Genomic DNA, 27,831 nt, shown 5'->3' on the forward strand with positions numbered 1-27,831 from the left:
CCCGCGGGGGACAGCGGGGCCCGGGCCCGCCGTGGGACCCCCCGCTGCCACCCCCCGGCCCCCTGCCCTGCCTGCCCAAGCCCCTCCGCAACGCTCCCGGCACCGGCGCTGCGGCGGCGCTGCGGCTCGGCGTGGCGGCGGGCGGTGCTGCCTCGCCGCGGGAGGCGGGGGGGGGAAGAGCGGGGAACCGGCAACCGGCGCGGTGGGCAGGGAGATGCGTCCCTCCTTGTCGCCCCCAAATCATATCCTGTGCTTCCCGGCCCCCTGCGCACCCCTCGGCGCCGTGGCAGCGCGGGGCACAGCCGGCGGGGCGATTGCGGTGGGTGTTTTCCGGAGAAACGGATTTCGCCAGGACCCCCCGGCCGCTCCCGCTGCCCGCTGGATGCGGACGGGGGTGTCGGTGCGCTCCCTCTCCGTGCAGATAGCGCTGCCGCCAGCCCCGGGCACAGACAGCGGGGATCGTGCCCCTGCTTCCCGGGGAGCATCCATCGGGCACTGACCGCCACCCGGGGCAGCCCGGCTCCAGCCCTCCCTCCCCTCCCCGCCGCCGGAGCCCCGGGAGCGGCACCTCGCCTGCCTTCGAGGAACGCGGGCGAAACCCGGGGGACAGAGCCCGCCCGTGCCCGTTCCCCTGTCCGTGCGCGCCTGCGGGGCCGGAGGGAGCTCCGGAGGGAAGGGGAGCGCATCCCCAGCCTCCCCACGCGCGCTCCAGGCGCGACACCCACGCGCGGCTCCTGCAGCGCCGGCGTGATCTGGGGGGGCACAACCACGCGTGGACACGCGGATTTATACTGATACACGTCTGTAATCCCGGGGGGAGCCACCTCCCCCCCCTACCCCTCCTCCCTTCCCTCCCCGCGGCGCTGGCAGACCCGGGGGCCCGCAGCCAGGGAATGCGATCTGCCCCCGCGATTCCAAGCGCAATCGGGTCTCCATTTTGGGTCTCCGAGCCGTGCCTGGGAAGCGGCGGGGATCCGCGGCCGTCCTCCCGCTAATGCCGAGTGACAAATCGCACTTAGGCGATACATGAACGAGAAAATGATTTATGGATTTTCACGACGGTCTGAGGCGATGAAGGCGACATGAATTATCCATCCTAATGTGCAATATATCATTTTCTAATAACACTGGGTTAGCCCTAACGCTGTGCGCTGCTCCCTTCGATAGCAGGTATCGATTTCACACACTGTCCGAGCTCTGGCTTTCCACCGAACACGTACCTCCTGCAGCACCAGCTGAGCTCTGTGTATTTACCTCTTCCTAAAGCCCAGGGCTATGGACGGACCCCTGACACTGTGGCCTTTAGTTTTTCCATCTGTCATCATTTAATTTGGCAATTCCTTCGCCGAATGAAGACTAATCTTTCGCATCGCTGCATTTCACTCCGTGCTGTGATCTGGAGATGGAAATAGATGATGCCAGGTCTGTAAATCCCTCGTGCTGACGGGGATGGCACCTGGGTAAGTCAAACCTTTTTCCCCTGCCAAAATCCTCCTTGGCACCCCAAGTATAACGGGGCATTTTCTAGCAAGGAAGACAGATGCTAAATCATACTCCTGCTCACCCAGAACTTCCCTGGCACCTCCATTTACCAAATCTCACAGATTATCGTAAGGGTGAAAAACTTTGCATTTAATTCATACATGCTGGCAGAGTGAATCACCGACACAAAAAAGCCGTATGTGCATAAGAGGGGGAAGAGCTGCCAGATCTGCAGGGGGCTCAGCCCCAGATCCAGCCTGTGTTAGTGCCCCAAGGCCAGGGCATCCCCTTTCCCCCAACCGAGTTCTTTTGCCCTTCATCACAGAGTTAGCGATGAAGTCATAGTGACATAAGCTATGAACGTTCCCAATTATTTCAACAGTTCCAAGTCTAAAATATCACTTTGACATTAGGAAGGACGAACAAGTCCTGGCCTTACACGAAACAGTGTGAAACAGAGTTAAGAAAGATGGAGGTAAAGGATTAATGCATTCATTTGGGGGGGTTAAATAAGTGATTATTGGGGAAGAGGTGAGGAAATGCTTCATTTCTCATTAGCCAAGTGTAGTAACAGTAGCCAAGTGTAGTCCATTGTTCAGACACAAAAGAAGTCATACAAGTAAGAAAACACACAAATGCTGTGTTCTGGAATAAGCAATCACAATCCTAACCTGGAAAGTCATATTTTAGGGTGTAGAAAGCTAATCCCCATTGTTTAATTAAGTCACAAAAATGATCTAGTTCTATTTTAGGTATCAGTCTTGGTTTTAGGCTGAGGAACATTGTGGCTCTTTTACTGTCTGAATGTTAAAAACACACCGAGAAATGGAACCCCCGCCCCAACCTCCTATGTTGTCAGTACTTGGTTTAATATTAATTATCTAGGTTTAAAAAAAAAAACCAGTAACAAAACCCAGCCAGGTTCTCCCTCAAGAAAATAACAGCTCATGGTGCAGGAAAGATTACTAGAATCAATGATAGGAGTAGGATTGTAAATAAGAAGTAAAAGATAACACAGTTAGAAAGAGCCTGCATGGCTAACAGGAAGATGTGTATGTCCTGCTGATGGGGCCATAGGATGAAATCCTGCTTCAAAGAGAAGTCGATACGGAACAATTTCACAAATCAACTCAGAGGCCCGATTAAGGTTATTTGTATCAGAGGGAAAGGTTCACTGCCACCACTCCCTCCATGGATTTCTCTCTTAATTGCCAATGAGGAGACAAAACAGGAAGCCTAGACAATTTGGCTAATCAATAAAAAAAGCCTGCCTTCATGTTTGCCTGAGGAGCACTCTGTGGGTCAGATCGATGTAGAAGCCACCAAAGTTCTCGCAGAGGTCACCAGTGATTAAGACATTTTCTGATGGCTTTTAAACAGCACTGGAGCCAGGCATCTGCCACGGGGTTGCAGATGTAAGCAGAACTGGAGATGCGACGTTAATCATCATCCTCATGCTTACGGGAGTTCTCCTGGTGATAAAAACAACTTGTCATATTTATGACCTTAGACAGCTGTTTTAATAAGCCACGATAAAGTATGACTTCATTACATGCTCTGTACTGCTCTAGTGATCAGATATGATGGAGCCTCTCCAGAAGGTGCCGTGAGTCTTTCTGAATAAGAGTTGCAGTGGATACATTACAGTCCAGAACAGAATTACAGTGGATGCATCCTATAGGAATTTCTTAAGGCCAGCCTTCTGCCTCCATTTCCTTGCCCCCAAGCATTCTATAAAGATTTCAGAGTGACTAACTCAAGCAGGAAGAATCTGTTCAGTGTGAAACAGTAGATTGGTACAGTCTACTGCTATTATTCCACCTTCTCTAGCTTTCAGAGTCTATCATAATGTTTATCACAAAAAAAAAAAAAAAGAAATAAAAATCCCAGCCTGTTTCATTGACTTGTGGTTTTAGCTTATTCAAGTCTGCATTGAAATAAGTACAAGAAAACTATTTTCCCACGGTTAAGCTCTGAAGATTTTCTAGCAGTCAGGCCTTTGACTGAGTCCAGATCAGAGCAGCCAAGGTCCTGGTCACTTCAAAACACTTGTTTCTGTATGCATGGCTTTACAATAACCAACATACACTGGGCCTGATTCCTGTAAGCTTGTCTCAAATGTCCCATTATTATTCATGTATTAATTAGTGACAAATCTGACAATCTTTAACTTCACGGTTATTGTCATGCTGCAGATGCTTTATGAACCAATGAAAATTACTTTATACAATGTGATCAGTCAAAAATACATATTCCTTTTATCTGTTTACTTGCAGAGAAGAGGTGGCATCTGTATCTAACTTACATCAGAAAAGATATTCCTTAACAAAAGACTTTTCAATAAGGCAAATTACTTATCATCCAGCTGGAATTTTCAGAAAGATGGTTTACTCCATAGATAGAAACCTGGTATTGAATCAGATGAAAAGCAAAATATGATCACATTGATCTGGGCAAGCATCATCAAGACACTATATTCTCTATATTCTTTTTTTTTTTTTTTTTTAATGATATGGCTCAATCAGCTGCACCCGTTTCTTTGAACTTCATCGAAATACAGTTGACCTGTATCTGAATGCAACAAATGCTGCTAAGCTTGAATGATTACAAGAGCAAATGAGGACAAAACTACAGTGGAAAACTCCAGTTGCTCCAGACTCTGTTACTATACACTCAAAGCCATAGGTAGATGTAGATGCTCATGATAAAGAAAATTGCACCGTTGATTTTCTTTTCAACAGCAAATTCAAGCCTTGAACTAAAGCACAGTTTGTTTTGAGGTTCAGCTTGAAAGAAGTAGTTCAAATATAAAACTTCTATTCTTAGACTTATATTACTGTATGTCTAGTGCTTGGCGGAAGAAATATCCCCCTCTCTTCCCCCAAACTAGATTGTTTACTCAGAAGAATTTGCATTCTTGGGCCTCAGTGTTCCATGTATATATAATTTCCAGCATAACTCTATCATCTGAGTCATCATGCCAACTACACAACAGATAACAACTAGGAAGGAAAAAGAGAAAGATGGCAAAAATGATCTTTTAATTATATAGTCACTTAGGAAGAGTACACTCACCTGTGATTTTTATACCTGTTCTAGGTGGAGCTACTTTTGCTACCAGTAGTTAAGACTGTATTTTTCTTTTTGAGTCTTCCCATGGTAAGACCCTATATCAAGGGTTTTTTCTCTTAAAATTGCATTTGTCTAGGGAATACTTTTCCATAGTCTTACCCACCTCAATTTCAGTATTGAGGAAGTTCCAGTTGGAAAGCAGTTTAGTCACTTATGAGGCAATGATCAAGGAAATTTTTTCTTTTGTTTATACTAAAAGTATTGCAATATTGAATTCAGAAATTCTACCACCTTTATATTTTGGAAGAGTGACTTTAGCAGATGAAGGTCTCAGGAGTGCTTGTTGCCATTCTCAGGAAGATACAGCAAAGGGATAAGTCTTTGAAACTTCTTCCACAAAAGCTGTTCCTTGAAACACTTCCACACTCTCAGAAATTTATATAAGTCGGTCCTTGAAAAATCTGTACTCACAACTCTCACAACTGCTTAGTGGCTGGACAGCATGACAGCAACTGTGCAAGTTCACATGTTCCACACAATTGCTGGGGAGGATGAACATAATTTTTCTCAGAATAATTATTTCCAGGGTTCTGCAGGCTCATCTGTAGAGCTGGATATAGATTTAAACCATGTGCACACTTATCCACATTTGCTACTCCCACTGGTGGTAAGGAAGTAAGAGAAAGTAGGAAAAGCAAAGCATATGTATAGAACAACATAGAATAGCAGAAAAGGGAGGTCACAAGTACTAAAGAATAGAGAAATGTCTATAAAGTATAAGTGCAGCAAAACAAATGGTAAGAGAGAAAAATTAACTGTTTAGACTTAAAAGCAAAAGCAGTCAGGCTATAACCACAAAGCTAAATACCCTACCAGAGTTTTCAGCAGCCTCCTAAGTTCCTGCAGCCTAACAACAACAAAGCTGTTGAGAGTTCCCTTTCTCCTTTTATCAGCAGGCTTTACATATGCATATGGAAAAGCTCGTAACTGGGAGCTGTTACTTAATTAGGTGAAGTAGGAGTAGTCTGTGCTATAGATTTCAATGGTCCACACTCTATTCATTACGCACGCTGGGGCCTTGGTGTTGCTACAATTACAGTTTTTCAATTAAGGAATCAAACCATAAGACTGTCTCCCTCATCAGAAGCGGGTGCAGCAGTGGGATCTCCGGGAGCTGTGCCGGCCTCGCCGCCGCCGCCTCACGCAGCTCCAAGGTTGCTCTGATCAGCAGGATCTCGCAGCTACGGGGGACAGGGACAATACGCCTCACTCAGCAAAACTTTGGGAAAATGATTGGCAAAGTATGCAAGCTGCATAATCAGAACTAAGAAGTACTGGGTTTCGAAGTTCCCGACGCTGTGTTGCTTCTAGTGAGCCTGTACGTCGTGGTGATCTGGTACTGAAAGATCCCTTTCTGCTGCCTGTCAGTCCTGCGGTTTGTGCATTGGAACGAGGGACTCAAAGGGTACCAGATTTTTATTCTGGGACAAGATGTTTCCCAAGAAAGCTTTTGTTTGTTTGGTCAGTGCGCACCATGAGCAGTGCTGCTGATGCTGAATGGGAGCTGGTTAATACCTGAGGCGCTTTGGCTTCTGTTTCAGTGCACAGTGCGTAAGGAAGGAAAGACCCTGTAGTGAAGGGCGCTGAATACACTATGCTATTGTGTGTTAACGTACGTAAAATATGCCCACATTCTTTCGCGTTAAGAAGGGCTAAAACAGTGTTGCCGAAGGTATGTTGTCATGAATGGATGAAGCACTTGGGTATGATGAGAAGAGCTCCGGAGGTGATGATGATTTTATAGGAAGTGCAGGGTTGGCACAATGTGCACTGAAGAAGTCTGCAGCCACATGTGACGGTCTCCTAACATGCCCACAACAAGCTGCTGAATCACACCTGCTTCCTTTAATACTGGTGTTTTCTCATTTTGCAGGCTTTACTATGCAAATCTTCTTGAAGTAATGCATGCACATACAATCACACGCATGTGCTTTTATGTAATTACGTGAACCTTGATGTTGAGCTTGGAAAGAAATGACAGTACTGCAAAAGATGTGCGAGTGAGGGGAGAGAGGAACGCAGCTGCAACCAAGTTCAGCAGGAGCAGCGGCCAGTGGAAACCCGATCCCGCCGCTAGCCGAGAGCCTTTTAATTCAATGCGCTTCTAAGCTCTCGGGATAGGTTGATCAACCCCGCCAGTCGAGACAGCAAAATGTTACCCTCGTGACCGGCAGGGTCACCCTGCCGCGGTGGAGCTCAGCACGGAGCTGGATGGCCTCGCCGGCTGCTCCTCCCGGCTGCCAAGGACCAGTGCAGGGCAACGCTGCCCCGGGGAGCGAGAGCATCCTTCCCCCCAGCAGCAGCAGCATTCCGCACTCCCGGAGAGCTGCGAGCTGCACCAGCTGCTGCTGCTTGGAAGGGGTGGTCCGGCAAATCCTGCAGCTGTGGGAGGCAGCAGCTGGACTGCGAGCAAGCCATGTAATGACCACGCAAAAAAGAGGAGCTACGCTCATTACAAATAAAAGCAGCGGTGCAGCGTGCTGTTGGGTAGCAGTGTGCACTGCTGTGAGATCGCGAGGGGAGCGTCTGTCTCCAGCAGGCAGAGAGCTGACTGAACTAATCAGTTTAGCGGACAAAAACGCTACACGGGTGCTCTGATAACTCTGCGTGAGCTAAGCACAAAAGTGAAGAGGTTTTGCAGGAAAAGGCGGGAAAAGGAAGTGAAGACAGGAAGGACTCAAGTTGTGGGAAGTGTTAAATGGAAGAATGAGGCATGTAAATGTGACTTACAGTAGAGTGGGAAGATGTCAGAAATGTTGTAGGAAGGCTTGGATTTTCTTAGCTCCGAAAAGCATTTGAGAGTTTGCTGGCTTTCAGTAATTCTCATAGACTTCCCTGTAATTGGGGCAAACTTGGTCAAAGGGGACCGTTGCTTCCTGTAAAAGGCAGTGTCAAGAGCAGAGTGGAAATATTTTGGAACAACTTACTGTTCTTTCTGGTTATGCTCTACTAGTGGCTTTAACTGGAAAAGCTTCTTCTGGAAGAACGTGTCAGGAAATTGTCTGCAGCTATCCCTCGCTGCTTTAATGCTGGGCAGTAGGGATCTGGGGAGCACTTGTGTCCCCCAGTTTTCACCACTCTGTAGTTTCTAAAAATCTGGAGATGACCATGAAACTAGCATTCAGTTTGCTGGAAAGAAAGGATATATACTTTTGACTGGTTGCCATATTTTGCTCAGTACAGAAATGAGCAAAACACAATTAGGAAGGAAGAAACAGCCTTCATGGCATGACCAAAGTGCTGATAAATAGCTTCAGAAATGCAGTTCTTACTGCAAGCAAAGATAGAAAAGCCAAACAATAGTTGTATACATTGATTTTGCAATAGAACTATAGGCTTACAGGGCAGTATTGAAGAATATTAACTGAAAATCCTTGACCAGAATGCAGAAAATTATAGCATCATCAGAAGTCCTTTATCTACAGAACTGTAGTATAGGAAACTGTAAGTTTTAATGCCCCCCCTTTTTTTTTTTTTTTAATTTTCAGTAGGTAATAAATAACCACCTTGTGGTCTCCACGGGAAGAGGAAGGATAATACCTGATTGGTACCCTAATCTGAGAAATCAAAAAAAATTGAGTCTAGGGGAAAAGTATATAACCGTATTTTTTTTTTTCCCTGCCAAAAAGAGCTTTCTGGGTAATAATGTGATTCTGAAAATTTCTAGAGGTGATTGCTGCAATAAAACAGTTTCCAGAGCTTATGTGCTTTTAGGGAATATGGCAGAAATTGCCATTTGATGTAGTACCAAAGTTAGAAGACAGGATTGTGCTCTTGCTTTGCCAGTGGTGGTGATTTGGAGGAACTGCTTTATTTTTCCATGCCTCAGTCTTTGTATGTGTATAGTGTGCATAATATTTCTCCCATATGACAAAAGTGAATTAGGTCCATGAGAAAGAACGTTTGGTACAGGAACTGGAGAAATGAGACAGAAGTAAGAGATGTGTACTTTGGGCATCCTAACAGCAGAAGTTTGGGAACTTTTTGTAGGAACTTGGTGTGGTTTGGCAGCGTGAAAAATGCAGTGTTAGAGCTTCCAGTGCTGCATAAAAAATGCTGTGGCCATGCCAAAATACAGCCTGGTATAAATACATTTGGCTTATTCAAATGTCTTCAGAATATAGAGAGAAGTTAATTTTGTAGTGGCAAGTATACTGCTTGTCCCCTGTATGCTGGATCGTAGGTAACATCTGTCTTGAGGTGGAAGAAGTTGCTTGATGTTCTATATTGCTTGATTTGTCTAATCCACTAGGACTGGGATTGTCTGATTAGCTTGAAATTGATCCAGTTTATTCAGCTTGCTATTGCTGTGTGATGAGATATCATGTATATGGTCTATCAACTCATGTATAGAGGATGCTAATCATATTTTAGTGATCTAAAAGGCCTAGTATAAATTCATTAAAATACCTGTGAAATTAGAATAGAGGTTTCATTGGTACCATCTGGTTACCACGTGTGGCATTAGGCAATAACAGCTTTCAGTTTGTGAGAGCGGCAGAAAAAAATCTACACCATAGTTTAACCTTTTTGGCTATAAAAGCATCATGACCTTGGCATCTGTTCTAGGCCTACTTAAATCACTGGAGTTTTTGACACAGTTTCTTTTTATTTTGGGTATGATGGGCTCCTGCTTGTAGCCACGGCTTCATTTGTCCTACAAATCCATGTGTGCTTGTCAGCCAGTGGGCAACTGTTCTTTGATCATGTTTTTTGATTTTTGTTTTTCTTTTTTTCTCTTTTACAGAAACAATAGAAATGTATTTTCTCTGAAAAACACTGAAAAAGAGTAGAAGCCTTGCCTGAAATTAGGAATGATCAGTATCCAACCAGCATAACTTTTAGTTAAAATGTTTTGGAACCATGTTCCTTGTTTTTATCATTTGATGCTACATTCATTTTTTGGCCTTGGTCTACTATATATATATATATGCACATGCACGCAAACCTCCAAGTGAAAGTAAAACTGTCAGTTACAGAAGTCTGATCTTGCATTTAATGAACATATGAAATTGTGATGAAAAGCCTGTAGGTAATTGGGACATGGATGAAATGCAGAACCAGGACCCTGGAACTAGCAATAGAGAGAGCATTTTCTGGAAAGAAACAAGTAGGTCCTATTATCCCCCCAGTTTTTGGCAAATAATTTTTGTTTCAGCATCAAACAAGGGATACAATAGTAGTCATTTTCACTGTGAATAACGATAAATCTCAGAATCAGAAACAACCTCTATGCCTTGTTGTATCTTCCTTTCACTTCCTCAGACCAAATTAACTTGATTAGATTGTGGAGCAAAATGCTGGAAATTTCCTTTTTAAAAAATATGGAAAGTAAAGTAAATAGAAAGCAAGCATTTGTTCCTTTTTACTGTTTTTTTTATGGAGGTTATAACCAGAGTAGTTTTCTTCCAGCTTATGAACAGTTATGGAGTCAGTATGGACCAGATCCAAAGTTGTTCAAGCAAATAGCAAGATTTCCAGTGATTTCAGAAATCGCTGTTCTTTTGGTCAGAGCCTTAATCTTTTAGAAAATCATGAGTTTAATAGGACTGTTGTATACACAGTTCTTATGGAGTTCTCGTTTGTGACTAAGGGAGAAGAAGGTGGAGATTTACTAAGTGGTCGTCTGTATTGTTTCACTTCATTGTCATTCTATTCCCTCTCCAGCTGTTTTTGTATGTAAAAAGTTCAAGTAAAACCCCTTTAAAAGGTCTGCTGTTGTGTGAAGGTACTTAAAGTTTAAGATCTTTTTGTCAAAGAGCTTTTATGAAAGAAGATTTGTCCAGGCATATCCTGTAATAAACATCTGGAAACTGCAGGGGTTGGCTAATAGTGGCTATATAGCTAGATTACAGTTTAACTAGTTGGCTTTACATCAGAATTCATTTTCCCCCTTGGTTTGTTTTGTTGTCTTTTTTTTTTTTAATTTTTGTCAATTCACTTATTTCTTTAGTAATCTGAGTATTTATGTCCTACTGTGGTTAAATGGTCTTAAATAGCCTTCTGGTTGGTAGGTAGCACAAAACACCTCATCCTGGATTGATGCAGGGAGGGCTGTGTGAAAGCAGATGACATCTCTGCATGATTAACAGTGACTAAGTGTTTGAAGAGCAGAGTTTCTCATCTTTAAAGACAACTCCCTCTAGTACAAAATATATAGGAAAATGAGCATTTCTAGATCAGTCAAAAGAAAGAGCTGCCACAGAGGTAATAGGCATCATTTGTATGTGGGCCAGAAGTTTAATTAGGATTTAGCAAAACAGAAAACTAGAGCTTGAGCCTATCTGATATAAACCAGAAGTGAAAGCCCTTAAACAGTTTGGGGTGGGGAGGGAATTCAAGGTTTTTATGAAATTGAAGGGGAAAGACAGTGAATAGTTTCAGTAGTAATAGTGGAGATGAGGAAGAATTGCAGAAAATACCATAAAAGAATAAAGAAATAAAAGTTTGCAAAAGCCTCAGAGGGAAAATTATGTAAGGAAAGTTCTAGCAAATATGAAGTAGTAATTCCTTCACTACATTTATAGTGCTGTGAATGAACAAGAAAAACCAAAATCCGTATTTTGGATATGATGATGCTGAAGGGTAACGAGATACAATGGCAAGAGTCACCATCAGAGTTCTCAGATGACAATAGGAGCCTTTAGAAAATAATTTTAAGTGTATGACTTAATCGGTAATTCTTGGAGAATTATTATCACTGACAGTCCAGGAACAGATTAATTGAGTGGACGTGCAGAAATAAAGTTATCATCTCCCAAATTTAGCTGCACTTACCTAAAGCACAGCTTGACTCTTACAGACAAAATGGGGCTAGGTCAGTCAGGGTGGACGTGAGTGGAGTGAGTCAGCCCTTGGGCAGAGGCACAAACATAGATTCAGTCTTTTGAGTAATGAAAACAGCATTTCCACATGGCACCAGAGCTTGCTGGAGTGACACCAAGAAAGGTTTACCAGGAGCACTGCACTGTCAGTGGTACCATGGAGATGGTGCTGACTGAGGACCCACAGGAAGATGGTTCACCTCAGGACCTCATTGTCTCTCAGAACTCCCCTCTGATTATTCCCCACAGGCCTTCCAGCAAAAGGAAGATTTTAATTGCTTTGAGGAAGAAGGAGAAAAATAGAGATGGAAATGAGAAATGCATGTGGCTACAGATGCTTGCAGGTTTTCACTGTAAGTCCCTTTGTTCAAAAAGTCCTCATCCCCATTTGACTCTGAAGGAGGAAAAATTGTGATTCTGAGATATTTAAAACTAATTTTGTTCTCATTTGTATGAGAAGATAAATTGTGATACTTACTAAACCATTTCATTTTAATTGTGTATGCTAAAATACGTTTAACATACAGCATGGTTCTAGATTTAGTCCTTGAAAGTTTTATTTTTTTGCTCTGTGCATTTCTCCTGTACTTCCAGTCTGGGGGAAAAAAAAAAAAAAAAGCATATTATGAAACTGCAGGCATTGTCTCACTGTATTTCTCTGCTGTGGTACCTCTGTTTTTCCTGAAGAGTCCTGCCTTAAGAGGCCACACTTTCTAAGCCCATAGACTGTCTTGTATCTCAAACTGCTAATAAAGGCCAACTCATATTAGTTACGGTGTTGATGTGTGGTTCACATAAAGAACAGCAGGATTACTTTTAGAACTGGAGTGGATGCAGTCTGTTGCAGCACTGTGAACAGGTAGCAGGTCTTCTCAAATAGTGGTCAGCCATAAATAAACTTTCTCAGACCAGAACAGTGCAGACTTGAGCATTTTGAGGTTAATCAGCGCTCACAAGGTGCCTCTCCTTCCATCATCAAGCTTTTAACAGAAAAGAGTGCAGGGAAAAGCCTGGCATCATCTAAGTTTGGGTTTTTGTTTACCCTGTGCAACCTGTGGACTCATGCTTTTATCTGTGTCCCGAGTCTGTAGGGAGAGAAGACTGTAGGAGATGTTAGCACTGCCCTTCTCCCTTCCACCCAGCATAATTTGGATGGGATGATGGGAGTGCTCGGGTGAGTTCACTGCCCTGAGCACGTGGGGAGCTGGGTGGGATCCCTTGTCTGTTCTCTCCCCTTTCTGTTTTACTGATGTCCTCCTCCTAAGCCATTTTCTCTTTTTACTCCCTGCTTTCCAAATGTGATTGTGCCACATTTTATTATGTATGGAGGTGACTTCAGACCTATGTGGTTTGTGTTTTTCTCTCTTTGCTGGCTTGACAGGTTGTGTGGAGCCTACTTGTCCACAGGAACACTTAAGTGCCCAAGGTTAGCCAGTGGGGAATATGCCTTGAGCCCTCTACCACAGAATTCCATGTGCTAGATCAGACATAATACATGCCTCAGATTCGATAACTCCAAATATTTTAATTACATGGATGTATGCTGCTAATGAAGGAATGTAGTAAAATTTAATTTTACTATTGTAATATGTACCATGGATTTGTTTTTTAGGTTGAGATGGTTATATGTAGGATCAAATCCTTCAGAGAATTCCATACTTAAAACTAATCGATTCAGACAGTTTTTTTCATAGTTGAAAAAAATCTAAAATACTTTTTTGAAACTGGCAGAAATGAAGTTTAGTTCTGTTTTTCACAGTTCCTGTGATGATGTGAAAGAGTGGAGTTTAGTTTAATTGACCATGCACAATGTGTTTGCACATTACTAATTTTAAAATCCAAGGCTTAATGTTAAAGTTAGAATTTGAATAAGATAAGTAGACAAATACAAATTTTTTATATACACTAAGCTTTTCACTTCCTGTGATGCTGATGCTTAGGTACCTTATTTAATGATAGTTAATACAGTGATACTGATTTTGTCCCTGCTGTGTTCATTATTAACCCCAGAAGGTAATGGAAATTTTATTAGACTTGGTACTGGATATTAATACTGTGCCTGACTATGTTATGAAAAAAATTAAGAAAGAGCCTGCAAACATTTGTAAGTTAATTGCCTGACTTGGAAACCACTAACGTACATGAGCAACATTTACTCACAGAGATTGTCTTAGCAAATTCAAAATCTCTCTGAAGGGTGGTTGTACATATAGGCCATGAATCACACCTTTATGCAAAGTCTAAGAAATGTTAATGGAAAGGCACCCACAAGGTATTATGGAAACTTAATAAGTTTTCATGAACAGTATTTTAAAGTCATATATAATTAAATAAATGAACTGGTCAATGTTTAAAAATAACCAGAAGTTGAGCTTAGTTTGCATATATTATAAAAATAGAATCTGGAGCAGCCATCATCTCATGGTAGCTATTTATATTCTACCTGACAACAGCAGCCACCATGTCCCTGTTCCTTCACACCTGGTACACCACACTCAGTGGCTGAGTTACATGTGCCTGCACGTGGGTTTTTCATTTCAGCTGTGCCTTGTGTGCCTGAACAGTGTAGTGATCCCTAACAGAGACAATGACAAGCTGATGGCCAAACACAATTCCTGTCTCAGGAAAGATGACTTCTTATACCACCTGCACATGGTTATCAGTCCCCATCTGGGCTGGTTTATTTGGATGCCTGTAGCCAGGTGCAAAGAATCTCTCCAAGCTTGGTAGAGGATTTGGGAAGTTGACAATCATGTCAAGGGAAGTTTTCCAGGAGGGTGTGTGTGTGAGGGAGGATGCAGTTACAAGGCACATGGTGTCTTTGCAGCATCCCTTGTGCAGTTGTGGTCCTTCTTTGTGGATCCTGGTGTAGGGAAAGAGGTCCATCCCAGTGGCCTAAGGGATAGGAGGGGCTAAGGGTTGCCTTGTAGCCAAAATGTGGGGTTGCTTTCCCCTGTGACCTGGGGGAAACCTCTCCATCTTTATTGTGAGTGCATGAAGCCCCTTCAGCACTAATGCATGTTCCTCCCCAGGTTCCAGGAGTTCCTGTGTGCCCAGCTGGGGAGGATGAGTTGAGCTGTGCAGGCCAGAGGGTCAGTGCAGCAGCCTGAGGTGGCTGATGGGGCTGCCCAGCTCATGTTGGAGATAAACGTGGGTGGGATTGTGTGGTGGCAGGTTGTGTGCAGCCCTGTGACCCATGGCATGACATCACAGTGGGACACCCACATCCCAGGGCAGTGTCCCTGGACCACACCCTTTGGAGAGGACTGGATAACACTGGAACTGCTCTCACTAGCATGCAGCTGTTGCAGGAGCTACCCTGCTGCCAGGAGGCGAAGGGAAGCTGTGGGAGAGCATTGGAGACACCACTTGGAAAAGTGTTGAGAGGGAGGAGAGGAGCAGAGGGATTTTGAGCACGGCAGGCACCTTTTCTGCTCTGTATTGTAGGATCTGCCCTGCTGCCAGGAGACAAAGACAGACTTTAGGAGGGCATTGGAGATGCTGCTTGGGGAGAAGCATTAAGGAAAGGAGAGGAGCAGAGGGGTTTTGTAGCAGGACAAGAACCTCTTTCTCAGCTGCTGCAGTGCAGGGGGGCAAAGATGCAGAACTACATGCTCTATAGTTCTGTAGGGCCAGAGGAGCTCCCAACCCTCAAGGAGCTCAGCACCAGTGGTAAGGTCAGGGGCATCCCTTGCAGAAGCACTGTCAGGGCCAAGATTATATGGAGATGAGCTGTGCAAAGCCTGAGGCTGGGGCCATAGAGGGGATTCTTTTGGACAGCACAGGCTGCAGTAAGGAGAGCCCTGCCTTGTGGTGCCTTGGGGCTCTGGGGTAGCTTTGACAGCTGTGATGTCCCACCCTTAAGGGGAAGGGTAATGCCCATGGTAGAAAGGAACAACAAAAGTCAGGGGATCCACAAAAACTCATGATGTTTTATTAGTAAATTACACACTTGGCATGGAAATTTCTATGTTAGTTTCTGATATACTATATAAGCACATGGCAGTGAGTTTTGGATAAATGGGTAAGATGAGAAGGGGACAGAAAGGAAGAGATGAACTAAAGAGGAAGAGAGCAAGAGAAAGAAAAAGAAAGGAAAGAGGGAAGGAAGGAAGGAAGGAATCAATCACCACTTCTGGTTCCAGTATCAGCCCAGCGAATGGGATGTCCTGGGGGCACCACCTGGGCTTGGTGGGGTAACCTTTTTATAGACAGGTTTCTACACCCCAAAGAGATTTCTCGCTTTCCACACAAATTAATTATCATCTGCAGTCTATTCTTTCACACCTTTCTGGAAATGGGTTGAAAGACTTCAGGGGTCTTTGGTGTTCTTCTTTCCCCCCCACAGTCCATGGTCACTTCTTGGTCTCATTCCTGTACTGGAACTATACTGTGTTGTGCTTATCCCCAGGATTAAAAACAAGGATGTTTGTCCCAGAAAAGGGCTCCTCTACTTCCTCGTCGTCCCCATCTCCAGCCATATTTTGTTCTTTCCCATGGCGTGCTAATACCAACAATCCCTGGTTACTACCAACAATCCTTGTGTGTTATCAACAATCCTTAGTAGGCTCCACAGCCATCTGGCTATGGGTCTTTGAGACATACACATGATAATCACCTTTTGGGATTCCACAGTAGCCCAGGCCTCCAGGAACTGTCAGTGTCTAGGAGTGGAAATCCCCTTCCCTGAATAACTGCCTGCCTTTCCTACCCAGGCCTATCATGGACACTGGGTGGATTGCTTTGAGCCTTAGGGCAGACAGGAATGCAACTGGCCAGCCCTGCTGATGAGAGTGCTTACTCAGGGCAAGGGGGGCTTGAGGGCGCTCCACTCTCACCTGTGTGGGCGGGGGCACAGGGGGTGGTGACTGTCCCTGAATTAGGGCATGGCAGGGCTTTTCCTTTGCCTTCCAGAAATCTGCAGAGTCTGGACTGGAGCATCTCGCTACATCCACAGACAGCTCTTGCAGAAGAGGGTGAGTCCTGTCTCCTACATGTGCCTCTCACCCTGTCCCTCTGGGCCTCCAGAGCAGAGGCCAAAGTGCCATCCCCAGGACCATGCCAGTCATGTGGCAGCCACCCAACCTCTGGGCAGCCCTGCCAATGCTCCCTCCTCTTGCTTGTGTTTCCAGGCAGTGGACATTGGAGTTGGGACATTTGCACTTGTCCCAATGCAAGCTGTTGTGGAAGAGGGCAAGGTTTTGACTGTTGAGAGACCTGCGTTCATTGTAAACAAACATCTGAGGACATTCTACCACCTTGAGTGTGACGAAACCAAAATTCCTGGTAAGAAAACGGGATGCTTTCCCTCCACAGCCCTTGCATTTGGCTTGTTGCCAACAGCTCTGACATGGCCAAGGAAAGGCACCTCCAACCTGGAGAGTGCTGAGTGTGGGCACACACAGGGGAGCCCAGCAGCCTGCCCCTCCCTGGGGAGCCAGACTCATCTCCCCAGCTCCCCCTGTGCTCCAGCTGGTTGATTGCAGCAGGAGGCAAAGCTTTGCTTGGCCTCTCCTGACCACCAGCTCTGTTCTGGGAGAGGTGGCTGAAGCTGAAAGGGGAGCACTGTCTGGCGGAGTGTTGCCTGAGGGCTCGACACTGATGACCCCTAAACTTGGAATTGGCTGAACTGTGGTGGCAGACACCCTTTGACTTTATGCTTGCGTCCTAGATGAGACACCTGTTGTTCAGCTGGACTTTGGGGAGATTGCTGCAGACACCCACTTCCGCCGAGAAATTGTGGAGCTGTGTGTACACGAGACCCTGCTTTGCTTTGCTGGGGCCCTCCGAGACAACAAAGAGGTGGAATTCACCTTCAAAGGCATCGGTATCCTTGCCGTGCGAGGAAAAGTGGTCAGCATGACCTTCTTTGATCGCTGCCTGCTGAAGCTGGATACGACAGAAAACATGCTGAAAGCTCTTCTTGGGGTGAGCTTGTCATTTCTGTGGGATTCCTCTTCATGGCTCTGTGGCAACGCTGTCAAAGCTCTCCTGCTGCCTTCTCTCAGCTGGCATGACCTGCCTCACCACCCAGCCTAGGCACGCTCCTGATGAGCTCGGCCAAGTCTGGCAGCGCCTCGGCGCCTTTGAGAGAGGGTCTAATGACACCAAGGGAGAAGGTGGTGTGAGGCTTTCTGGGAAGCAGCCTTTGTGTCTCTGAGCAGCAAGATGCTTTGCCACCTTTGTGGGCAACCAGCACGTTTCTGGGTGTCTGCTGAAATGTGGCTGTCCCCTTCCAGGACTCCAACATGATGAAGATCGTGGCCTTTCCAGGCCAGAATGATTTTAATCGGGTCAGTCGAGATGAGGTCATCACACTGCCAAGGTGAGCAGCGTGGCTTCTGCAGCTTCTAGCTCATTGAGCCTCCATTCCAACCAAACTTGGGCAGGATGAGCACCTTCCTAGGAGAACTTCCTGCTCTGTCCAGCGCTCACTCCTCCCTGACTTGGAGATTGCAGACAAAGTGGCCATTCTGCTTTGAGCAAGGCAGGAGGGTCTGTGGGGACACTGAGGAGGGCATGTGTGCCGTGTCCTCCAAGGACTTGGCAGTGGCTCCCAAAGATGGGTGCCAGCAATTACAAGTGTGAGCCCCCAAGGGAGTCTGGTGCCCCAGCTTCACCCAGTTGGTGCCTTCTTGTTTCCAGTCTTGTAGTGGAGATCCCGCACCAGCCTTGGGCCCCTGTGATTTCCCTGAAGCCCAGCAGAGAGTCGGCGCCCTGGGGCGGGGGTTCCCGCCGAGGTAATGTCCCATCTGAGGGCTGGCGGGGACTGAGGGTGCTCTTGCCCTCATGAGAGGGCAGGAGGTCTGAGGTCACTGTGGGATGACCCATTCTGGAAGAGGCTCTGAGCTGTGGGCAGCCCCTGCAACCCAGTGCCTCCTGTGGGCCCTGGGGATTCCCAGTACCTCCCAGTTCTTCCTCCTAGTGGGTCCCTTCTGATGGCAGAGTTGTGAGAAGGAGAGGAGGAAAACCATGTCTCAGAGAGATGGGTGTCTTGGTGGGAATTCAGCTCTGGAGCAGATCCATTGTGGGCAAGGGACAGTGGCCTGCCTGGAACTTCAGCTCCCAGGGCTGACAAGGACTGTGGGCGAGCCTTGCGTGGCACGACTGAGCAACTCTGCCCGTCCTGCTGGCCCGCATGATTTTAAAACACTGTGTGCTCTTCCCTTTCTCCCTCTTGCAGTCAGCGTGCTGGATCCGGTGTTCCTGGCTCGGCGGAGGGTTTCCCAGGCCAGCCAGCAGTCGATGGAATGGGATCAGCCTAAAGAGAAGGAGACCGGCCGAGGACGGTGAGCCTTGTAGAGGGATGGTGTGGCTGAGGCTGTGTGGGGAACACTGTGCCCTTGTGGTAGTGGGGGAGAGATGCTTCCTTTGGCTGGGGTGCACGTGCTGATGCCAAATGACCTTGGAGACTTTGTGCTGCTGAACTCGTGGTCCTTCTGCTGTGTGGTGCCATGGGGCAGGATGTGAGCCCATCCCTCAGCTACAGGCTCAGACTGGGCTCCCAGAGACTCAGACTGCTGACCTTCCTCTTTAGATTACTGCCTGTAATCCAGGAGAAGACTGATAAGACGCTAATGCAACCCACACCTCATTCTCAGTCGCTGTCAAAGCTCCCTGAATGTACTCCGCGGCCCTCAGCAATGGTACGTCCTTGGGTTTTGCCAGCCCTGTGTCACAATTTGGGCTCTGGACTGGGGCGGGAGAGGCAGCAAGAACTGCCCATTGTCCCAGCTCTCCTGCCCTACACAAGCTCAAGGTGGCTAATGGTGCATGTGTGGTGTGTGCATGGGCTTCAGGGAATGCACTCCCTCTACAATGTGACGGAGGAAAGAGAGCTCCAGCTGCTGATGGCATCCAGGCGCCACGAGGTGGAAGCTGAAGTGTGGCGCAGGTACTTTGGCAACCGAATGAGACAGGACACAGAACAAGGACAGGTACAACCTGCAGCCCCAAGGAAAGGGGTATTTCTCCTCCTTGCTCCCTGTTGTAACACTGGCCCTGGAGCTGCCACACCTGGGAGGGAGCAGGGAAGGTGTCCAGGCACAGCGGCAGTGCCATGGCCTGCCCGCTGCCCTGCAGTGGGAGCTGTTCCTGAGCCCCCAGGCTGGAGCGTGCAGCTGGCTGTGGCATGGGCTGTCAGCTGTGTGCTCTCTGCGAGGGGTCAGCGCCACTGCTTTGAAGTCCAAGCCAAGCCTGTGCAAGTCCCACGCCTCAGCTGAAGCTCTGGGAGCAGCCCCAGCCCTTTGGTGGCAGTGCTTCAAAAGTGTCCTCTGCCTTTGCAGACCTCCTGCCCCTACGTGTTTGAGGATCCCTATCGCCCTCCCTACCTCCTGAGAAAGGCCTATGCCGAGAAGCTGAAGAAGGGGCGAAGCACGGCAAGGCAGAGCACGTTAGAGCAGCAGGAAGAGCTGCAGCTCCCGGGGAAAGTACTGCAGGAGTAAGTGTGGTTGTGGCACGAGGGCCCATGACAGGTCCCGCAGAGCAGTGGGCTGGGCTCGACAGCACTGCCAGGAACTACCGGCCTGAGCCAGGCTTTGGGGCATGGAGAGCCCTTTTCCCTGGCTACAGAGCTGAGGAGGCCTTTTCTTCTGTCTCCTTTAGCAAGGGGGTGCAGACAGGTCTGCTGGAGCAGCATGGGGAAGGCCCCGGGAGTGCCAGCCCTACCAAGAAGATGTGAGCAGCCCTGGAGAGACCCTTGTCACAGCATCCACCCTTTTCAACCAGAGAGCTGCCAGGAATGGGTGGCAAGGGCAAGGAATGCCTTAGCAAAGGAGAAGGTGCCAAATAAAGACTGCTGGTACCTGATCCCAGCTGGAGTGACCATGCTCCTGTGTTCACTGCCTTTCTGTGCAGGCCAGGGGGACAGGAGGTGCCCCTGCAATGGGCAGCAGGCAACATGGGCTTGGAGGTACCTGGTCCTGCCATCCAGTGGTGACAGGCCTTGGGACTGAAAGGAATGGTGTCCCTTGTAGTCTGAAGGGCATGGGGGCTGCAAAGCACAGCTCTCCTGCATCCAAACACTGCTTTCTAGGGATAACCAGAGGTCTGTGGTTGGTCACAGCACTGTTGGTGTAGATTCGATCTGGCCAAAGGAAACAGTTGGCTTGATGCTCCTTGAAGAGCTACACTGACATGGAGAAATGTGCTTCATTGATGACATTCCTTTAGTTGAGCCCTTAGCTGACCCTCAGGACTGTTCAGTGGCCTTCTTGGGTGAAAGTTTATTCATTTTGGAAAGAGAGAAACTTTTGAAAGTGTCAGAGCCCTTTTTTTGCAAGGTAAACTACAGCATGAAGAAGAAAGGCATGACCTGGAAGGGTAAAAGAGCACTATCAGCAGCATATGCAACTATACCAGACCCATTTCACTCCAAGGTCTCCCCTGGGGCTGCTACTACTGATTATTCTGTCCCTTAAAGCCATGGCTAGTGGGATTGAGTACAGCCTCAGCAAGTGTGCAGATCTCTTGGGAGTAGGAGTCAGGCTGACGGTTTTGGAGGTAGATCTTCAATCTGTGGACTTTTATTACAGGAGTTATCCAAGCACTGAGTAGCTAGAAAACCTCTTTGGCTGCCCCTCCAGATGCCAAGGGCTTCCAAACTGTAATTTCCTGACTTTTCAGCTGGCTGGAAGCATATCCACGGTGGGTGGTCTATAGCCAGCAGGTTGGTGGAATTAGAAGGGGACTTGACGGGGGCAGTTGTAACACAGGGTTCTGGGGACAGGCTTAGGAGATCGAAGGCACACTGCATTTGTATTGCAGACTTAAATGATTAATGTGTGTCGGTTTTTATTTGGTGGTTTGGAGTTTTTTTTTAATTACATGAGGCACTATTTCGGTTGAGAGGCTAGGGGAGCAGGAGGTATTGGGTATGATGAAACCATTCACATAAGATGAACTGCCGCAGCAAAGACGCTTAGGAGCGAAGCAGGGGGACACACAGAGGACCGGGGAGGCGGGGGGTGCTCCTGAAGCGCCCTGCCCCACAGCGAGCGCGGAGAAGGGCTCGGTCCCCGGGCGGGGCGCGCTGGCAGCCGGAATGGAGGTGGCTCTAAGGGAGCGCGGGTCGGGATCGCTCCCGCCCGGTCCCGGGAGCGCTGCCCCCAGGGCAGGAGGCGGCGGGAATGGCGCGGCCCCGGCAGCTCCAGCGACGAGCAGGGCGCGCTGTCTTTGCCCTCGCAGGGGGAGCCCCCGCCGTGCTGTCCGCTCGGCAGAAAGCCGCGTCCTCTGCGCGCTCCGGGCAAGATGCGGCGACCCCAGGCAGAACTCCCGGGAAAACCTGCAGCCATCTGGGAGACGGGAAGGGCCAAGAGCCTGACGCTGGTATCGGAGGGCAGCAAACACCAGTGCGACCAGGTGGACAGTCTGCTCTGCTATAAGCTGAGAGGCAGTGGGAAGGTTAAGAAGCATTAGGGAGGCTGAGGAGGAGATTGGTGCGGCCACGCTCGGCAAACCCCGAGGCAAATGCACCAGCCAGGCGCATCACAAGGAGCGAAGGATCCCCTGCTCTCTCGCCTGCAGGCAGGAGGGGACCTAAGACGGGGAAATGGGAACAGATTTCTCGCAAATCACCTCCCCAGGTGCCCTTAAACAGTAGGTAGGAGGTTCTGGAACTTAAGGGCCAGGCACATGACACTATGGACAAAGGTCCATTCAGGGTGGAGGGGTTGCCTGGGCGAGTCAGTTTAGTTCCCTCATCATTGTGACCATCTCTGATAAGAAAAAAAGAAATGGTAATTGTCATTTGTGACTCCATTCTGACAGGATCGGGGCTCCTGATAGGCCACAACCCATAGAGAAGTGTGCTGCCTCCCTGGGGTTCGGGGTACTGATACTGCCGAGAAACTCTCCAGCCTCGTATAACCCTCTCATTATTATCCTGTGCTGGTGTTTCACGTGGGCAGTGATGATATACCAGCAAGAAGTCTTAAGGACAATCGAGACTTGTCAGAGTCTTGGGACAAGTGGTTGCAGGGATCTGGAGCATGGGTAGTGTTTTCATTATTCTGCCAGTGCAGGGAATGATGGGGATAGAAACAGGAAAATCCTACAGATCAATACCTGGATTGAAGCCTAGTGTTATCAGCAGAATTTGGATTTTTTGATCACTGGTTGGTTTATATAACACTTAGGCTGCTGGCAACAGATGGGGTATGCCTGTTTCAAAGTGGGGAAAAGGTATTTTGCTCAGGAGTTTGCAGTTGAAAGAGCTTTAAGCTATAGTTGAAGGGGGAAAGGGATAAACCCAGGATCACTAGAGATAAGCCTGGGGGTGGCATGCCACTGTGTCAGGGATGGTTTGCTAGCAAAGTCCCTCAGTATGCCATCTCAGAATAGGTAGGGAACGGAGATCCATGTAGCAGCAAGAATGCAAGAATTATTGAGGTATTAGAAACCACAGAAGTGCCTGTGAATGGTCATGCAAGAATTAGCAGTTCTTCCCCCAGAAAGTCAGTGGGACCAATGCAGGCAGCATGGGCAACAGACAGGAGGAACTGGAAGCCACTGTGTATCAGGAAAGCTATGACATATTTGCCATCACAGGGACACACAGCTCGAGTGCTGCAACAGGTGGCTGTGAATTCTTCAAAAGGGACAGGACTTGAAGGAGAGGCATGGGATTGCCTTGTAAGTCAGAGAGAGTTTTGATTGTTTGGAGCTTAATGGTGGTGTGATAGGGTTGAATGTATCGGAGTAAGACCCACGGGGAAGGTCAACAAGGTAGATATTGTGGTGGGAGTCTGTTACAGGCTTCCCAAGCAGTATGATGAGGCAGATGAAATATCCTATAAGCAACAGGGTGATCTTAAGATCACTATCCCTTGTTCTTGTGTGGAATTTCAACTTACTAGATGTCTGTTTGAAATATAGCACAGCAGATACAACACAGCCTAAGAATTTAGGAAAGGCAAATCCTGTTTGACCAACACGGTCTCCTTGTATGGTGTGGCTCTTTTGGAAAATATGGAATCCAGCTCCTGGGGGACCTGGGAGAGTGAGCTTCCCATCTCTGTACATGCTGCTGGTGCTCTTGCACCTGAGTGTGTCTTACCCTGAGCAATGGTGGGACAGGCTGCTCTGTGATGCTGCCCAGTGCACTGGCACCTGTACCCCTCTTCTGGGGGAGCTTCAGCCCTTCAGGGCCAGCTTGTTACTCTGGTGTTGGGGCTTGGGCTCCTGGGGCCTTTGGTCGGTGCTTGGGTAGCAGTCTTCTCATTCCTTGTATCTTCAGGGCTTTCTCCTGGTGCTGTTTCTAGCATATCTCTTGCTCCTGGATCTGTGCTCCGGGTCCCTATGGGATAATGGGACCCTGGGAGTTCACTGGAGAGTCTGGGAAGCCAATAGTCACGTCAAGGGAAGTTTTCCAGGAGGACGCGTGTGCGAGGGAGGATGCAGTTACAAGGCACGTGGTGTCTTTGCAGCATCCCTTGTGCAGTTGTGGTCCTTCTTTGTGGATCCTGGTGTAGGGAAAGAGGTCCATCCCAGTGGCCTAAGGGATAGCAGAGGCCTAACCCTATGAGGGTTGCCTTGTAGCCAAAACATGGGGTTGCTTTCCCTTGTGTCCTGGGGGAACGTCTCCATCTTTATTGTGAGTGCATGAAGCCCCTTCAGCACTAATGCATGTTCCTCCCCAGGTTCCAGGAGTTCCTGTGTGCCCAGCTGGGGAGGATGAGTTGAGCTGTGCAGGCGGGAGGGTCAGTGCAGCAGCCTGAGGTGGCCGATGGGGCTGCCCAGCTCACGCTGGAGATAAACGTGGGTGGGATTGTGTGGTGGCAGGTTGTGTGCAGGCCTGTGACCCATGGCATGACATCACAGTGAGACACCCACATCCCAGGACAGTGTCCCTGGACCACACCCTTTGGAGAGGTCTGGGTGATTCCAGGATTGCTCTTACCAGTGCTCTGCTGTTGAAGGAGCTGCCCTGCTGCCAGGAGGCAAAGGGAAGCTGTGGGAGAGCGTTGGAGACACCACTTGGAGAAGCATTGAGAGGGAGGAGAGGAGCCAAAAGGATTTTGTAGCAGGGCAGGCACCTTTTCTGCACTGCTGTGCAGGAGCTGCCCTGCTGACAGGAGACTCTAGAAGAACATTGTAGACACTGCTTGGGAAGAAGTGTGAAGGAGAAGGAGGAGAGGAGCAGAGGGGTTTTGTAGCAGGACAAGAACGTCTTTCTCAGCTGCTGTAGTGGAGGGGCGCAAAGATGATGAAGTACATGCGCTATAAGCCTGTGGGGCCAGGGGACCTCCCAACTCTCAAAGAGCTCAGCAACAGTGGTAAGGCCATGGAGGTCCCTTTCAGGAACACTGTCAGGACCAAGATTACATGGAGATGAGCTGTGGAAAGCCTGAGGCTCTGGGGTGGCTTTGGTAGTCCAGGCCTCCAGTAAATGGCAGTGTCTAGGTGTGGAAATCCACTTCCCAGAACTACTGCCGATCATTCCTCCCCAGGCCTATCATGGACACAGTGTGGGTTGCTTTGAGCCTGGAGTCAAACACACAGCTGGGCAGCTCCGCTGATGAGAGTGCTTACTCAGGGCAAGGGAGGCTTGAGGGTGCTCCACTGTCACCTGTGTGGGCAGGGGCACAGGGGGTGGTGGCTGTCCCTGAATCAGAGCATGGCAGGGCTTTTCCTTTGCTTTTCAGAAGTCTGGAAAATCTGGTCTGGAGCATCTCGCTACATCCACAGACAGCTCTTGCAGAAGAGGGTGAGTCCTGTCTCCTGCACGTGCCTCAACCTGTCCCTCTGGGCCTCCAGAGCAGGGCCCAAAGTGCCATCCCCAGGGCCATGCCAGTCATGTGGCAGCCACCCCACCTCTGGGCAGCCCTGCCAATGCTCCCTCCTCTTGCTTGTGTTTCCAGGCAGTGGAGATTGGAGTTGGGACATTTGCACTTGTCCCAGTGCAAGCTGTTGTGGAAGAGGGCAAGGTTTTGACTGTTGAGAGACCTGTGTTCAATGTGAGCAAGCCCCTGCAGGCATTCTACAGCCTTGAGTGTGATGAAACCAAAATTCCCGGTAAGAAGATGGAATACTTTCCTTCCACAGCCCTTGCATTTGGCTTGTTGCCAACAGCTCTGACATGAGCCAAGGAAAAGCACATCCAACCTGGAAAGTGCTGAGTGTGGGCACACACAGAGCAGCCCAGCAGCCTGCCCCTCCCTGGGGAGCCAGACTCATCTCCCCAGCTCCCCCGGTGCTCCAGCTGGTTGATTGCAGCAGGAGGCAAAGCGTTGCTTGGCCTCTCCTGACCACCAGCTCTGTTTGGGAGAGGTGGCTGAAGCTGAAAGGGGAGCACTGTCTCCAAGCTGGCTGAACTGAGGGGACAGTTCAGCAGACACCCTGTTGCTTTGTGCTGGTGTCCTAGATGATACACCTGTTGTTCAGCTGGACTTTGAGGAGATTGCTGCAGACACCCACTTCCGCCGAGAAATTGTGGAGCTGTGTGTACACGAGACCCTGCTTTGCTTTGCTGGGGCCCTTGCAGACGAGAAGGAGGTGGAATTCTCCTTCAAAGGCATCGGTATCCTTGCCGTGCGAGGAAAAGTGGTCAGCATGACCTTCTTTGATCGCTGCCTGCTGGAGCCAGATGTGACAGGAAACATGCTGAAAGCTCTTCTTGGGGTGAGCTTGTCATTTCTGTGGGACTCCTCTTCATGGCTCTGTGGCAACGCTGTCAAAACTCTCCTGCTGCCTTCTCTCAGCTGGCATGACCTGCCTCACCGCCCAGCCTAGGCACGCTCCTGATGAGCTCGGCCAAGTCTGGCAGCGCCTCGGCCCCTTTGAGGGAGGGTCTAATGACACCAAGGGAGAAGGTGGTGTGAGGTTTTCTGGGAAGCAGTCTTTGTGTCTCTGAGCAGCAAGATGCTTTGCCACCTTTGTGGGCAACCAGCACGTTTCTGGGTGTCTGCTGAAATGTGGCTGTCCCCTTCCAGGACTCCAACATGATGAAGATCGTGGCCTTTCCAGGCCAGAATGATTTTAATCGGATCAGTCGAGATGAGGTCATCACACTGCCAAGGTGAGCAGCGTGGCTTCTGCAGCTTCTAGCTCATTGAGCCTCCATTCCAACCAAACTTGGGCAAGATGAGCACCTTTCTAGGAGAGCTTCCTGCTCTGTCCAGCGCTCACTCCTCCCTGACTTGGAGATTGCAGACAAAGTGGCCATTCTGCTTTGAGCAAGGCAGGAGGGTCTGTGGGGACACTGAGGAGGGCATGTGTGCCGTGTCCTCCAAGGACTTGGCAGTGGCTCCCAAAGACGGGTGCCAGCAATTACAAGTGTGAGCCCCCAAGGGAGTCTGGTGCCCCAGCTTCACCCAGTTGGTGCCTTCTTGTTTCCAGTCTTGTAGTGGAGATCCCGCACCAGCCTTGGGCCCCTGTGATTTCCCTGAAGCCCAGCAGAGAGTCGGCGCCCTGGGGCGGGGGTTCCCGCCGAGGTAATGTCCCATCTGAGGGCTGGCGGGGACTGAGGGTGCTCTTGCCCTCATGAGAGGGCAGGAGGTCTGAGGTCACTGTGGGATGACCCATTCTGGAAGAGGCTCTGAGCTGTGGGCAGCCCCTGCAACCCAATGCCTCCTGTGGGCCCTGGGGATTCCCAGTACCTCCCAGTTCTTCCTCCTAGTGGGTCCCTTCTGATGGCAGAGTTGTGAGAAGGAGAGGAGGAAAACCATGTCTCATGGAGATGGGTGTCTTGGTGGGAATTCAGCTCTGGAGCAGATCCATTGTGGGCAAGGGACAGTGGCCTGCCTGGAACTTCAGCTCCCAGGGCTGACAAGGACTGTGGGCGAGCCTTGCGTGGCACGACTGAGCAACTCTGCCCGTCCTGCTGGCCCGCATGATTTCAAAACACTGTGTGCTCTTCCCTTTCCCCCTCTTGCAGTCAGCGTGCTGGATCCGGTGTTCCTGGCTCGGCGGAGGGTTTCCCAGGCCAGCCAGCAGTCAGTGGAATCTGATCAGCCTAAAGAGAAGGAGACTGGCCGAGGACGGTGAGCCTTGTAGAGGGGTGGTGTGGCTGAGGCTGTGTGGGGAACACTGTGCCCTTGTGGTAGTAGGGGAGAGATGAGTCCTTTGGCTGGGGTGCACGTGCTGATGCCAAATGGCCTTGGAGACTTTGTGCTGCTGGACTCATGGTCCTTCTGCTGAACTGCTGTGTGGTGCCATGGGGCAGCGTGTGAGCCCATCCCACAGGTACGGGCTCGGATTGGGCTCCCACAGACTCAAACTGCTGGCCTACTGTTACACACCAGTCCAGCTCTACCAGGTGTTATATTTTAATTTCAGACTTCAAGAGATTTTCCTCACACAAACTCTTGCAAAAGCTTTTGGTTTTAGATACCTTGAGTTCACATCCAGAGAAAAGACTACGTGCTTTTCTCTAAGAGATTTCTTCTAATTTGTT

The 27,831-nt window shown here is 48.7% G+C and overlaps 1 long non-coding RNA gene across 1 annotated transcript; it reads left to right on the forward strand.

Annotated features, from left to right (window-relative positions):
• The first annotated feature begins 1,087 nt into the window (after positions 1 to 1,087).
• Positions 1,088 to 16,708, forward strand: LOC126642707 (uncharacterized). The gene is made up of 3 exons (XR_007629506.1): positions 1,088 to 1,460; positions 16,353 to 16,414; positions 16,571 to 16,708. It is a non-coding gene; the product is annotated as an uncharacterized LOC126642707 (long non-coding RNA).
• Positions 16,709 to 27,831: the final 11,123 nt, after the last annotated feature.

This window comes from Myiozetetes cayanensis, unplaced genomic scaffold (assembly GCF_022539395.1).
Source record: "Myiozetetes cayanensis isolate MyiCay16 unplaced genomic scaffold, myiCay2020 scf24, whole genome shotgun sequence".
Classification (NCBI taxonomy): Eukaryota; Metazoa; Chordata; class Aves; order Passeriformes; family Tyrannidae; genus Myiozetetes; species Myiozetetes cayanensis.